Genomic DNA, 14,893 nt, shown 5'->3' with positions numbered 1-14,893 from the left:
CATATACTAGTGTAGGGCCCCATGTCAGACAATCAGCTGCCGCTTCCGTCTATCTATAGCCTGTCCCAGCTCATTGGTGTTGCTGCTCCTCAGCAGCTTCTCCTGCCAGTGTGACCCTCACCCACAACTCCCCGTCCCACTCCTTCCCGGTGGCAGCTCTAGCTGCAGACCTGTGGGGTGGGCCTGAGCATAATTGTGGCTGCAGATCTTCCAGGAGCTGGATGTCAACAAGAATGCACCAGATGGAGCTGCGGGTAAGAGGGCATGGGAGGCGGGGGAACTGGGGCACCAGCGACTTACTCTGGGGGTAGATCTTTGGTGGAGCAACTTCTCAGCATGTGAAGCAGTCGGCAGTAGCAGGGCTGGACTGGCCAACAGGGATACAGGGGAAACCCCCGGTGGGCCCCAGTGCCTGAGGGCCCACCCCCTTCTTTAGGGATCAGGTTCCAGACTGTGCACTTGAATTATACTGGACAGGACTATTGTGTATTTTCTACAATGCACTGCTGTTATTAATCTGGTACATTATCATGCATTCACTAGCGGTATTTACTATATATATGTATATATTTAAAGGGGCCCAGACCCCCTCTGGAGGCTGGCCACACCCCTAAGTATGGGCCCCTATCACTGCATTCCCCTGGTGAGCCCTTTATGCCCCAGTCCGACACTGGGCAGTAGACTGGGTATTTTGTGATTTGTAATTCCACCACAGTAGCAGTCTTACAGTATCTTGACTCAAACTCAGGACCTCATTCAGAGCCGCTCGCAAGATGCGATCGCTCAATTGCAAAAAGGGGCCGGTATGCAAATCAAGTGATCGCTCTTTGCGCTGTAAGGACGCCCTCTATGTCTTAGTGAGCGACAGCAGTTAGCGTACGCTGGACTATAAAACCTCCCACCTGTCACTCGCAGCACACGTCATCTCCGGGAAGAGTCTGATTAACCGTGAACATCGAGGGCCATCTGAGCTGCTCGCAGTGCTTGGGGTTGACCTAACCTATCGCAAGCACTGCGAGTAGTTCAGGCTAAAAAACAACCAAGTCACGTGTGCAATGACACTACTTTGCTAATTATGCACACCCATTACACACCGTTCTGACGGTCAGACATGCCTGCATTCGCACAACCACTCCCTCGTTCACAAGCACCTTCCCCTGTTACCACCCACAAATAACACTATCTGTCACTCAAAGCAGCGACCTGAAAGTAGCTTGCGAGCTACCAAAATCAGATCGCAACAAATGACTTGCGTACGCACACTGCGAATTATACGCATGCGCAGATGAGCGAAAATCGCTCCCAGCGAGCGAGCGTGCCCTAGCGAGAGACTCTAAATGAGGTCCTCAGTCCTCAAAGACCCAACATCAGGTGGTTTTCCCATCTATGTGGGGTATCAGGAGGGCTCCCCACTCCACATCAAATGGCTTTCTCCTCCATCAGGAGGACTCAAGGCCTGATTCAGAGGCGCTCACAAAAAGCGAGCGCTCGCTCTGAATCAGGGCGAGCGCTGTTTTTTTAGGAGCGGCCATGATGATGGTCGCGATGGTCAAGACCATCGCGACCATCGGGCTTGCAACGAGACCCTTGAGACTCAACATCGACAGCTCGCCCCCTTTGGTGCGAGACCCGGAGCGATGGATTGCCCGTCGCTAGCCGGGTCTCGCGCATGCGCACGACGGAGCTGGCTCCGTTGTGCGCATGCGCTGTGGGCCACCATCGACCCGGTTGCGAGCGCTCTGCGCTTGCGACCGGGTTTGAATCAGGCCCTCTGAGCCTCATGCTAATTGCACTATACAGGTCTGTGACTACTGCATAGCTGTATATACCCAAAAAAGGGTGTTTTGGGGGGATATCCTGCAAATTTAGTTTAGTAAATAGGTCTAATAGAAACAAATTCACATATTCTACATTAGTATTTTGTGCTCATGGATAGATAGATAGATAGATAGATAGATAGATAGATAGATAGATAGATAGATATGCACCATATTTATTTTACCTTTTTTTAGGGGGGGCACCAAATTATAACTTGCCTCTGGGTGTTTAGGATGAACTTACGCCATAGAATGTGATGGCTACAACTTCATATACTATAGTTACAATGCTAATGAATTAAGTACTATCAGCTGATGAGGTCATTACACAATTAGCCAATCAGTAGCTAGATAGTGCTTCTGATTATTAACATCATCATCATTGACTATTATTGCACCAGTCCTGGAGTACTCGCAAGTGAAGGTGCCCATACATCTGACCGATATTTCCGTGATCCTGCAACATGATAGGAAATGCCGATCTGCCGGGTGGAAACGCTGGCCGACCAACATCGATGTTCAGCGATCCGTCGCAGGTTCACTGAAATATTACATGTTAAATGTCCCTGATTTGACGATCGCTGAAATATTACATGTTAAATGTCCCCGATTTGACGATCACAATAATTTTTTGATTGCGATCGTCAAATCGGGAAAATCCAAAATGTTGGATTTCTGCGATCCCACCATGCTGTATTGCAGCATCGCGGGATCTCGGCAATCCATCGCTGATGGATGGGCCCCATTAGATGCTTCCAAAAGGACATCTCATTGGAAGCATCACATCTAATTGGGTCCTGATTATCTGAATATGCCCTTATTGTACTCGGTCTATACCTCTATTTTTGCTTTGTCTCTCAAGTTATAAGGAGACACATGTCAACAATATGCAAAATACTATACATATGTATGTACAGTATGTGTATGCAATTTAAGTGATCGAGTACAGAATAGAAAGGTGTATCTTACACAAAGAAACTTGTAAGTCCAACTTTATGTGAGCTTCCAGATGTGTAACTTATTATTATTATTATTATTATTATTATTATTATTATTATTATTATTATTATTATTATTATTATCATCACAATTATTATATTATTATTATTATTATCATCACTATTATTATTATTATTATTATTATCATCACAATTATTATATTATTATTATTATTATCACTATTATTATATTATCATCATCACTATTATTATTATTATTACTATTATTATTACTATTATTATTATTATTATAATTTTTATTATTATGCTACAGTGTTACATCCAGTGTAAAACTCTGGGAAAACCAAATGCAACCTCTGTGGGGATTACAGGAGAGATTTATCAAACCTCTTATAAAGGAAAACCGATGGAATTGCTTATTAGCAACTAATCAGATTCTAGCTGTCATTTTTTAGAATATACTAGTTAAATGATGTAGAGGTATATTTAATAAACTAAACTTGCATATTTTTACCCTATTTTTGCATTTTAATTCTCAGCTTATTTATAGAAAAGCATATGCCAGACAAGTCCATGTGTAAAGAGCTGTCCTATGAGTTAGTTTACACATTTTGTATATGAGAATCTCTTATTTTTGGCACTGTGCATGCACCATGATTCGTGCACATGTGTAGAGTTAAGCTGGGTACACACAATACGATGTGTGTACCCAGCGACGGAATGACGCAATGTAACGATACATTGACCCGCCGTACACACTACATGATCCACTGTACGACAGTGCAATATATACTGTATCATTTATTGCATTGTCCCATCTACTGTGCAGAGGTAACCCCCATATAGGAAAGGTCTATTTTTATTTATTTAGTACAAATGGTATAGTCAGTACCATTTCCCTGCATTGATTATTATAAGGCACAATGATCCCTATGGCTACATACATTTTCATATAAGGTTCCTCTTGGCCATTTATATGGGAACCACTTGTAAAACATAATACACCAGCAAGCCCTGAAAAGTATCAGTGTGTTTACATCAACAAGTAAATCTTACTAACTGCTTTGGGGCTCTTTTACATTTGGATGGAAGTCAATTTTATGAAACAGCTCTCAGGTGTACACTTGCAGTACATGTCCACCTTACCCCCACACTCATAGGTGGTGCTTTCACAATCTTCCTCAAATAATTTTTCAAAAGTAGGAAAGTATGCTTTAATTTCTTCTAAGGCATTGAAAAATAAAAGAGTGTATTTATTTTGCACACATATATACACTAGGGGTTTGCAGCGGCCACTTTTTGTGTTTTGGTTTTGGATCTGGATCTTTCTTCGTGTTTTGGATCTGGATTGGTTTTGCCAAAACCACCCTTCCGTGTTTTGGGTTCTGGGTTTTGTGTTTCGGATCTGTATTTTTCTTTTAAAAAGCATAAAAACAGCTAACATCACAGAATTTGTGGGCTTTTCTGGTCCTATGCTATTATTAACCTCAATAACCTTAATTTCCACTAATTTCCAGTCTATTCTGAACACCTCACACCTCACAATAGTGTTTTTATGTCCAAAAAGTTGCACCGAGGTAGCTGGATGACTATGCTAAGAGATACGAGTGGGCGGCACAAACACGTGGCCCATCTAGGAGTGACACTGCAGTGGCAGACAGGATGGCAGTTTGAAAAACTAGGCCCCAAACAGTACATAATGCAAAGAAAAAAAAAAGAGGTGCAAGATGGAATTGTCCTTGGGCCCTCCCACCCACCTTTATGTTGTATAAACAGGACATGCACACTTTAACAAACCAATCATTTCAGCACCAGGATCTGCCACACGACTGTGGCTGAAATGATTGGTTCGTTTGGGCCCCCACAAAACAAGCTGGCAATTAATCTGTCCCTGCACAAACTGGCTCTACGGAGGCAAGATGTCATCCTCATCCTTCTCATCCACCGATTCCTCACCCTCTTCAGTGTTGTGTACATCCTCATCCTCACAGAGTATTAACTCGTCCCCGTTGGAATCCACCACCACAGGTCCCTCTGTACGTTCTGGAGGCTGGTCTCCCTGGAAGAGTTGATAATTCATTTTTATGAACATCATCTTCTCCACATTTTGTGGAAGCAACCTCCTACGCCTTTCGCTGATAAGGTTCCCGGCTGCACTAAACACTTTCGGAGTACACACTAGAGGGGGGGCAACTCAGGTAAAATAGAGCCAGTTTGTACAGGGGCCTCCAAATTGCCTCTTTTTCCTGCCAGTACAGGTACGGATTGTCTGACATGCCTACTTGGATGCTGTCACCGATGTAATCCTCCACCATTCTGTCAATGGTGACAGTATCATATGCAGTGACAGTAGACATGTCATAAATTGTTGCCAGGTCCTTCAGTCCAGACCAGATGTCCAAACTTGGTCCTGCCTGCCCTGCATCACTGCCAGCGGATTGCTTAGGATACCTAAGTTTTTTCCTGGCAGCCCCAGTTGCGGGAGAAAATGAAGAAGGAGCTGTTGACGTGTCATGTTCTGCTTCAGCTGACAGTGTTTTTACCAGCATGTCTTTGCACCTCTGCAGGCTTGTGTCGGCCGGGAAGAGAGACTCCACATAGGCTTTAAACCTAGGATCGAGCACGGTGGCCAAAATTTAGTGGTCTGATTTCAACAGATTGACCACCCTGGAATCCTGGCAAAGCGAATGAAGGGCTTCATCCACAAGTCCCACATGCCGAGCAGAATCCCCCCATCTTAGCTCCTCCTTCACTTTCTCCAGCTGCTTCTGCAAAAGCCTGATGAGGGGAATGACCTGACTCAAGCTGGCAGTGTCTGAACTGACTTCCCGTGTGGCAAGTTTGAAGGGCTGGAGAACCTTGCACAACATGGAAATCATTCTCCACTGCACTTGAGTCAGGTGCATACCCCCTCCTTTGCCTATGTCATAGGTGGATGTATAGGCTTGAATGGCCTTTTGCTGCTCCTCCATCCTCTGAAGCATATAGAGGGTTGAGTTCCACCGTGTCACAACCTCTTGCTTCAGGTGATGGCGGGGCAGGTTCAAGAGTGTTTGCTGGCGTTCCAGTCTTCGGCACGCAGTCGCTGAATGGCGAAAGTGGCCAGAAATTTTTCAGGCCACCCAAAGCGTCTCCTGCACGCCCCTGTCGCTTTTCAGAAAATTCTGCACCACCAAGTTTATTGTGTGAGCAAAACATGGGACGTGCTGGAATTTGCGCAGATGTAATGCCCGCAGAATATTGGTGGCGTTGTCAGATATCATAAATCCCCTGGAGAATCTAAGTGGGGCAAGCCACTGGGCGATGATTTCCCTCAGTTTCTCTAAGAGGTTGTCGGTGGTGTGCCTCTTACTGAAACTGGTGATACACAGTGTAGTCTGCCTTGGAACGAGCTGGCATTTCTGAGATGCTGCTACTGGTGACGCTGCTGTTGTTGCTGCATAAGGTGATACATCTACCCAGTGGGCTGTCACAGTCATATAGTCCTTAGTCTGCCCTGTTCCACTTGTCCACATGTCCGTGGTTAAGTGGACATTGGGTACAACCGCATTTTTCAGGACACTGAGGACACTTTTTCTGACATTTCTGTACAGTCTCGGTATCGCCTGCCTGGTGAAGTGGAATCTAGACCAGATTTGGAACCGGGGACACACTACCTCCATCAATTGTCTAAATCCCACTGCACCAATGGCGGATACCGGATGCACGTCTAACACCAACATAGCAGTCAAGGCCTCAGTTATACGTTTTGCTTCAGGATGACTGCTATCGTACTTCATCCTCCTCGCTAAGGACTGTTGGAGGGTCAATTGTTTAGTAAAAGTAGTGGTGTTCCTACTTCCTCTCTGGTATGATGAACGACTCCCAGCAGCAGCAATAGCAGCAGCGGCAGCAGTAATAGGCGTAGCAGTGCAGGATCCTCCGGAGGAATCCCGGATAGGAGAGTCAGTCATGCCAGTGACATGGCCTGCAGGACTACTTCCGATCCTGACTAAGGAGGAAATTGACGAGGAGGGAGTTGACGGTGTGGTTTGCAGGCACTTGGATACAACAGGACAATGGGATTTAGGTGTCCCTGGACTGCTTATGGTCTTAGCCAAAGTTTCTGAACTTGACAGTAACTTTTTATGAACGCGCTGCAGGTGCCGTATAAGAGAGGATGTTCCTAGGTGGTTAACGTTCCTACCCCTACTTATTTCACCTTTACATATGGTACATATGGCAAGACAGTTGTTGTCCGGATTTGGATAGAAATATTGCCAGACCAAAGAGGTGGAATGTTTGGTCTTCTGCCCAGGCATGACCGTGATGGGCTTTTTCATCCCACGGACAACAACTGTCTCCCCTGGAGCCTGATTTAAACAAACCACATCACCATCAGAATCCTCCTCGCCAACTTCCTCCTCAGCGCCAGCTACACCAGTATCCTCATCCTGTTGTACTTCAACAGTGACATCTTCAGTTTGCATATCAGCAAGTGGACAGTGGGTGCTCCTTTCAGCACTTGCAGGGGGCGTGCAAATGGTGGAAAGAGCCACCTCTTCCCGTCCAGTGCTGGGAAGGTCAGGCATCGCAACCGTCACCACACTTGGACTCTCCTTGGAGATTTGTGATATCTTCTTAGAATGCACAGTTCTTCGCTGTGCTTTTGCCAGCTTAACTTGTTTGATTTTTTTAGTGGGAGTAGGGCTTCCATCATCATGTGAAGCTGAACCACTAGTCATGAACATCGGGAAAGACCTTAGCCGTTCCTTGCCACTCCGTGTCGTAAATGGCATATTGGCAAGTTTACGTTTCTCTTCAGATGATTTAAATGTTTTTTTCAAGGTCATTTTCCTGAACTTTGACATTTGGGATTGTATGTGCCCTCTACTATGACATTGGGCATCGGCCTTGGCAGACGACGTTGATGGCATGTTATCGTCTATGTCATGACTAGTGGCAGCAGCTTCAGCACTAGGAGGAAGTGTTTCTTGATCTTTCCCTATTTTATTTTTATCGGAGAAAGTTTGGTCCTCCATTTATGTTATATTGATATATACGTGCGGCTAAGGCGCACACAAACACAGAAATTTTTTTTTTAGTTTTTGTTGGAGACTAGTGCACTTTGTGGGTTACACCACCCTTTAAGAAATGAGCCAGCCAGCTCTTTACTTATGGGACATAGGCGCACGCTTGGCACTGCTCCTTTGTTGATGCACGTGCAGCTACAGCCCACACAATTCACAAAGACAGAAAAAAAAGAAGATTTTTTTTATTCTTTGTGGAGCGCACTTTGGGGGTTACACCACCCTTTAACAGACAGATGCACGCTTGGCGCTGCTGCTTTGAGGATGCACGTACAGTGCAGACAATTCACAAACACAGAAGAAAATGTTTTATTTTTGTTGGAGTGCACTTTGGGGGTTACACCACCCTTTAACAAACAGACGCACGCTTGGCGCTGCTTCTTTGTTGATGCACATGCTGCCACAGTGCACACAATTCACAAACACAGAAAATATTTTTTTATTTTGTTTGGAGTGCACTTTGGGGGTTCCAGCACCCATTAACGGACAAGCCAGCTGGCCCTTTACTTATGGGACACAGGCGCACGCTTGGCACTACTTTGTTGATGCACGTGCGGCTACTGCGCACACAATTCACAAACACAAAAAAATTTATTTTTTTATTTTGTTTGGAGTGCCCTTTTGGGGTTCCAGCACCCTTTAACAGACAAGCCAGCTGGCCCTTTACTTATGGGACACAGGTGCACGCTTGGCGCTGCTCCTTTGTTGATGCACGTGCAGCCACAGTGCACACAATTCATAAACACAGAAAATATTTCTTTATTTTGTTTGGAGTGCACTTTGGGGGTTACAGCACCCTTTAAAGGTCAAGCCAGCCAGCCCTTTACCTATGGGACACAGGCGCACGCTTGGCGCTGCTCCTTTGTTGATGCACGTGCAGCCGCAGTTCACACAATTCATAAACACAGAAAAAATTTCTTTATTTTGTTTGGAGTGTCCTTTGGGGGTTACAGCACCCTTTAACAGACAAGCCAGCTGGCCCTTTTCTTATGACACAGGCGCACGTTTGGCACTACTTTGTTGATGCACGTGCAGCTACTGCGCACACAATTCACAAACACAGAAAAAATATTATTTTTTTTTGCACTTGGGGGGAGCACCCCTGATGGACAGAGCACCCCCTGGACAACACTACAGCACCCCTTTAGGACTGGGACACGGCACAGGACTTTGGAGTGGACACAGCCCCTATGGACAACTGACTGCACAACACAGTCCAGCCAGCCCCTATGGACTTTGGAGGAGTGGACACAGCCCCTATGGACAACAGCAGCACAGCGCAGCACAGCACAGCTTAGCACAACACTACACTGCACTACACTACACTACAACACTACACTACACTACACAGCCCAGCCACAGCCCTAACTCCCACCCTCCCTCTTCACTGTCCACAGCCAAGTGAGAAAATGGCGCAGACGCGGGTACCTTATATAGAATCCAAAATCCGCGAGACCCGGAAGGCGGGATGATGACATTTTGCCTCGATTTCAGATCCGAGTCAGGCGGGAAAAGTCGAGCCTGACTCGGATCGACCTCGGATCGGGGGGGCTCGGGGGGGTTCAGATTTCAGAAATCCGAACCCGCTCACCCCTAATATACACACACACACACACACACACAAGTACTTATGAACTGCATTAGCTGTGCTTTTGAGGCAACATAAAATGAAAAACAGGATTGTAAAAAGAAAACGCTAAGATCAGTTCCCTCCAGGTAACCATAAAAAATGCATTGAAAAAACTTTCTTTCACATTAAATCAGATGGTTTCTATTTGGCATTTGAGAACTGAAAACATTCAGGTTTGCCCACAAAAAAATCCTGATTTATTGCAGTGGAGATTCCTGCTTATTTTTCCATCCAGTGCTCAGACTTCAAACCCAACTATTCACAGCACCTGGGTTCCCGGCCAGCCAGGGAATGCAAATTCCTGCTGTAGATAAACCTCCAATGATTACACGGGAATACATGGATGAACTTTATACTCTTACAGGATTATATGTAACTGATGAATACAAAAATCTCCAAGATTTCTAGTAAAAAACAAAACTACTTCTTTTTACTAGGATTCTTAGCAATTACACAGGATGGGCTAAATGTAATAGAGAGCAAGTCGGCGACGCTGAGGGAATACATGTGAATATGCCTGTATTTTTAAAGCAGCAAGCATGTTAAAGGCTAAACCAGCTTGGTTTAGCCTTTAACATGCTTGCTGCTTTAAAAATACGGCCACACTCGCTTGTATTCCCTCAGTGGCGCCAGCTCACACTCTATTACATTTAGCACGCTATATTACAAATGCACATTTGTAATGTGCCAGGAATAGCATTTGTGATAATAATGTATAACATTTTGAAAAGGAGACTGATCTTAAAATATATTTGTGTTATATAGCACATGTCTTATAGTAAATATATATATTATAAATGGTATGCAGTTGGGATGCCGACGGTCTAAATGCCGACCGTCGACATCCCGACTGTCTAATCCCAGCAAGAGTCTAATGACAGGAGTCGAGATCCCATTGCCTGTCATTTTACCTTCGCCGGGAGCCCAACGCCCGGCATCCCGTTCAAAGGTAAGCCGGGCGGTTGTTGCAGACAGCCGCGCGGGGGGGGAGAGGGTTAGGTTACGGGGGGGACTTAGGGTTAGGCACCCCCACCGGGAGGGTTAGGGCTAGGCTAGGGGAGGGGGGTTAGACACCCCAGGGGGGAGGTTAGGGTTAGGCACCGCCCCCGGAGACTTGGGGATAGGCTGCGGGGAAGGGGGGGTTAGGTTTAGGCACTTACAGGGGGGGTTAGAGTTAGGCAGTTGGGGGGAGGTTAGGGTTAGGCACCCCTAAGGGAGGGTTAGGGTTAGCGGGGTGTTAAGTTAGTGAATAGGAAAATACTTACCTGTCAGGATTAGAACCACTGGTCTTCCATCCGCTCAGCGGAATTTCATACCGATCCCTTATAAATAGTATAAAAGACATCCAATAGGTCCATTTGGTCTGCATGCTGTTGTTCTTTCTCCCTGAGCATGCATAGATGAGCTTGAAGTGTTATTATTGTATTATTTAACTGGAGGCAGAAGCAGTTCATCTGGAGTGGAACATGAGCAGCAGCTATGGGGATAGATTGGGGTGGAGAGATGCTGGAGTTAGGGAGGCCAGATAGGAGGAGGTTACTGTAGTCCAATCAGGAGATGACCAGTGAATGGATGAGGGTCTTTGTACTTGGAGAGTGGATAATTGGAGTGAGTGATAAATTGGAGAGAGAGATAAAGTACCAACCAATCAGCTCCTGTCATGTTACAGACTGTGGGGGCGATTCAGACCCGGACGCAACGCAGCACACTTTCGCAGCCATCAGGGACTGGGTATGCAAATTCCGCGATTGCACGGCCAGGCATAAGGACGCACCCTATGTCTTAGAGAACGACGGCAGAGTGAACGCACGCCGGTGTAAAGACGCCCACCTTTCTATCTTAACACATGTAATCTCCAGGAAGAGTATGATTAATCAGAACCATCGAGAACCATCGGAGTTGCTCGCAGCCCTTGAGGTTGACCCTACCCCACCACAAGCACTGCGATCTCTGCAGGCTGAAATCTAACCAGCTGACTTGTACAATGACGCTTCCATGCTAATTATGCACATCCTAAAAACGCCGTATTGGTGCCCAGACACACCAGCATTCGCAGCACCATTCCCCTGTTCACAAGCACCTTCCCCTGTTACCACCCACAAACAGCACTGTCACTCAAAGTAGCGTCCAGTCTGTGTACTACGAGCGCACAATTCCGGAGTGCAGCGAGTGTCTTGCGTATGCTCATATTGACGCATACGCATGGACAGATGGGCGACAACCACCCGTAGCGAGCAATAGCGGAAAGAGTCCAGGTCGGAATCAGGCCCTGTGTTTGAAAAATTAAAGTTAGGAGCTGATTGGTTGGTACTTTATCACTCTCCACGTTATCACTCTCCAAGGCTTAGTACATCTCCCCTAGGATGAGAAAGAATCTGATCTTGGAGATTTTTTGATGATGGAAGTGACAATTCTGGGCTAGGGGCTGAATGTGGGGTATGAAGGAAGGGGTGGAGTCATTGATAACTCCTAGACAGCGGATAAGGAGTGATACTTATGATAAATAGGCCACACAGTAAGAGATTTGAATGTACTACAACAGTGGCGACCAGATCCCTCTTTTTGTTAGCTTCCCTTATTACCTCTCACTCTGATACTCTTCATGTATAATATATATGGAATCAGAAAGCATTGTGACATGATTTTGTCTTTATTAGTATCTAGTACTACACTATAAATAAAATATGTAATAAATGGTAACAACAGATGATAACATGCATAATTATTTGAGGAAACCTTAAACCGTATTGTAAAAGTACAATCAACATGATTATTAGATGTGGTAAAACCATTGAACTTTTATTAAAATGTCTCATTACCAACTAGAGTAATTAACCATCATTAATTAGAAAACGCAAATATAAAGTGCAATTGGGTCAGTTTTAATTCTGTGTGCATATACAGATTTACCACTTGTTACATAGGCAAATTGGCTCCAGAACAATTGAGAACTCTGCAAAATTCAAAATTCAATAATTTTTAAATCCCATTGGCTGATGATCATTTTCTGCCATCTGCCAGAAGCTCTAACAGGAAACCATGGGGTGCACTCACTCAGCTGTACTGCTGCACGAACATATATATCTATGGCCGCAAATCAATTTAAAGCGATGCTGAATAGCCCGAGGAGTGATGTCCCGGAGCTATTCAATTCAGTGCGCTGTTTGGTCCGACTCATGATTTCTTCTCGCACCCTCCTGAGGGTGTGAGGAGAAATCCGACTAAAGTGCCGGCCACATGGCTGTTTGCCGGCTTAGTGCGGCACTAACAGCCTCGCGGCTGGAGAATGCTGGTTCTCGTAACTAAACACCCAGGTTAAGTCGCGAGAACTGGCATTCTCCGCCTTAACAAATTAATTGAATAGCTTCGGGAGCTCCCTCCTGGGGCTATTCAGCATCGCTTTGAATTGAATCGCGGCCACCTATGTGTGTTTGCCCTTGTGGAATCAGCTTTATTCAGATAAATAAAAATACACTCTAAAATATACACTCTAAAATATACACTCTAATATATAAAATGGTAAGAGCTAGGCTGTGGGACAGGAAAGTTAGGCTGCGGGAGGGGAAGTTATGGTTAAGCACAAGGGGTTAGGCATACTCACTGCCGGAAGTGCCGCTGGATCTGCTGGAAGTCATCAGCTAGCCTCCGGACCCAGAAGATATCGCTAGAGCAGCAGAACCCGCCTAACCAGGTAAGACCACCCGGGAAGTTTTGTTGACATGCTAATTATGTCAACCTGGTAAATGTTAATATAGTGAGCATGTCGACATGCTGCATGTTCGCATTATGTCCATGTCGACATTCCCATGTTGCTATTATGACTGTCGACATAATGATTTTGGACAAAATATACCACATCCAGTAAAAACACTTAGAAATTTATATTTTTGACTGCTGCTCTTATCAGAGCTTGACCTTACATGTCATAATAATAAATACTTATAGTATATATAAGAATAAACGAATCAATCGCTGTTGAGTGCTTAATAAATAAGAACACCCAGACAACAAATTAGGTGGAAGTATTGTATGGATTACATAGGTGTATGCTTCTGCAAAATGTGATACAGGTTGTCCGTTGTCATTCTTGTCTGACACATAAATATAAAATTCTAATTTGTTAGCCTACACCTAATCAGTGATATTTATTATACATATATTATGAACTACAAACTTCAAACAATAGACTCAAACTAAACCTCAGATCTCAATTGGACATGTTTAATTAATGATGTGTTGGATGTATAAAAAAAACACTCAGATACTCTGTAAGTGCTATCACTGTAAAAATACCCATATAGTAGAAACGCAGTAGTGCATAGTACGCAGGCCACACAATGGTCTCTTTCAGTAAGTAGGTTAATGAATCCTTAGACTGACATCTTGCCAGTTATGTTATGATGACAATTACGTAAATGGGTATTCTGAACTTGCAGAGATATGGGGTCTGCACAGGGTTGGAAACTGAAAGACTTCTTTGTACTTATTCTTTGAAAAGTACAGAAGTATTTTTAATAGCTGTGAGTAAATTCTAGAACAGGATAACCAGAAGACTTGTTAAAAAACTTTTTTTTTTGCATAAGTCAAACTCCCTTCAAAATTAAAAGTTCCATTATTTTTGTAAATGGAAGAATAAAATGTCACCACTGGACGACATGAACGACATAACGATCACCATTACATAATTCATTAATTATGTAATGAATTATGTAATTATGTGCAGCATATCAAACCTGGCGACTGTCGCTAGCGACCGGAGGGAGTGCACAAACATACGTACACACTGAGCGATGTAGGCGATATGTTGTTACGAAACGGCATATGGTCCCGACATCGCTCCAGTGTGTACACAGTTTAAGGCTGTGCGATCCGTGCTGAATCAGGCCCTAAGTTCGCTGCTCATGAGACCTAGATTTCTATAAACCTATAGCAGTATTGTCAATGGGCCTGATTCAGCAAGGAACACAGGGCCTGATTCAGAGCCGCTCGTAAGCGGCCGCTCGTTCGCTCCGAGCGATGTTCGCACATCTGCGCATGTGTATGGGTCGTAATGCGCATGCGCCAACCAGTCATTGCGGTCGGAAATCGAGCGCTCGCAAAATAGCGAGTGCCTGCTAATTTGAGTGACAGAATGAGGCGTTTGTGGGTGGTAACAGGGGAAGGTGCTTGAAAATGGGGAGTGGTGATCTGAACGCCGGCGTGCCAAACGGTCAAAACGGGCGTTTTAAGGTTGTGCATAATTAACAAAGCAGCGTCATCGACCATGTCACTTGGTTGTTTCTTAGCCTGGACTGTTCGCATGATTGCGGTAGGAAAATCTTACCACAAGCACTGCGAGCAGTTCAGACGCCTTTCGATGTACTCGATTAATCAAATAAATAGTGGAGATGACGTAGGATGCGAGCAGCCAGGGGGCGT

Source organism: Taudactylus pleione, unplaced genomic scaffold, assembly GCF_031769625.1.
Source record: "Taudactylus pleione unplaced genomic scaffold, aTauple2 ptg000040l, whole genome shotgun sequence".
Taxonomy (NCBI): domain Eukaryota; kingdom Metazoa; phylum Chordata; class Amphibia; order Anura; family Myobatrachidae; genus Taudactylus; species Taudactylus pleione.
The sequence above is the reverse complement of the archived record's forward strand: the minus strand, read 5'-3'. Positions refer to the sequence as shown.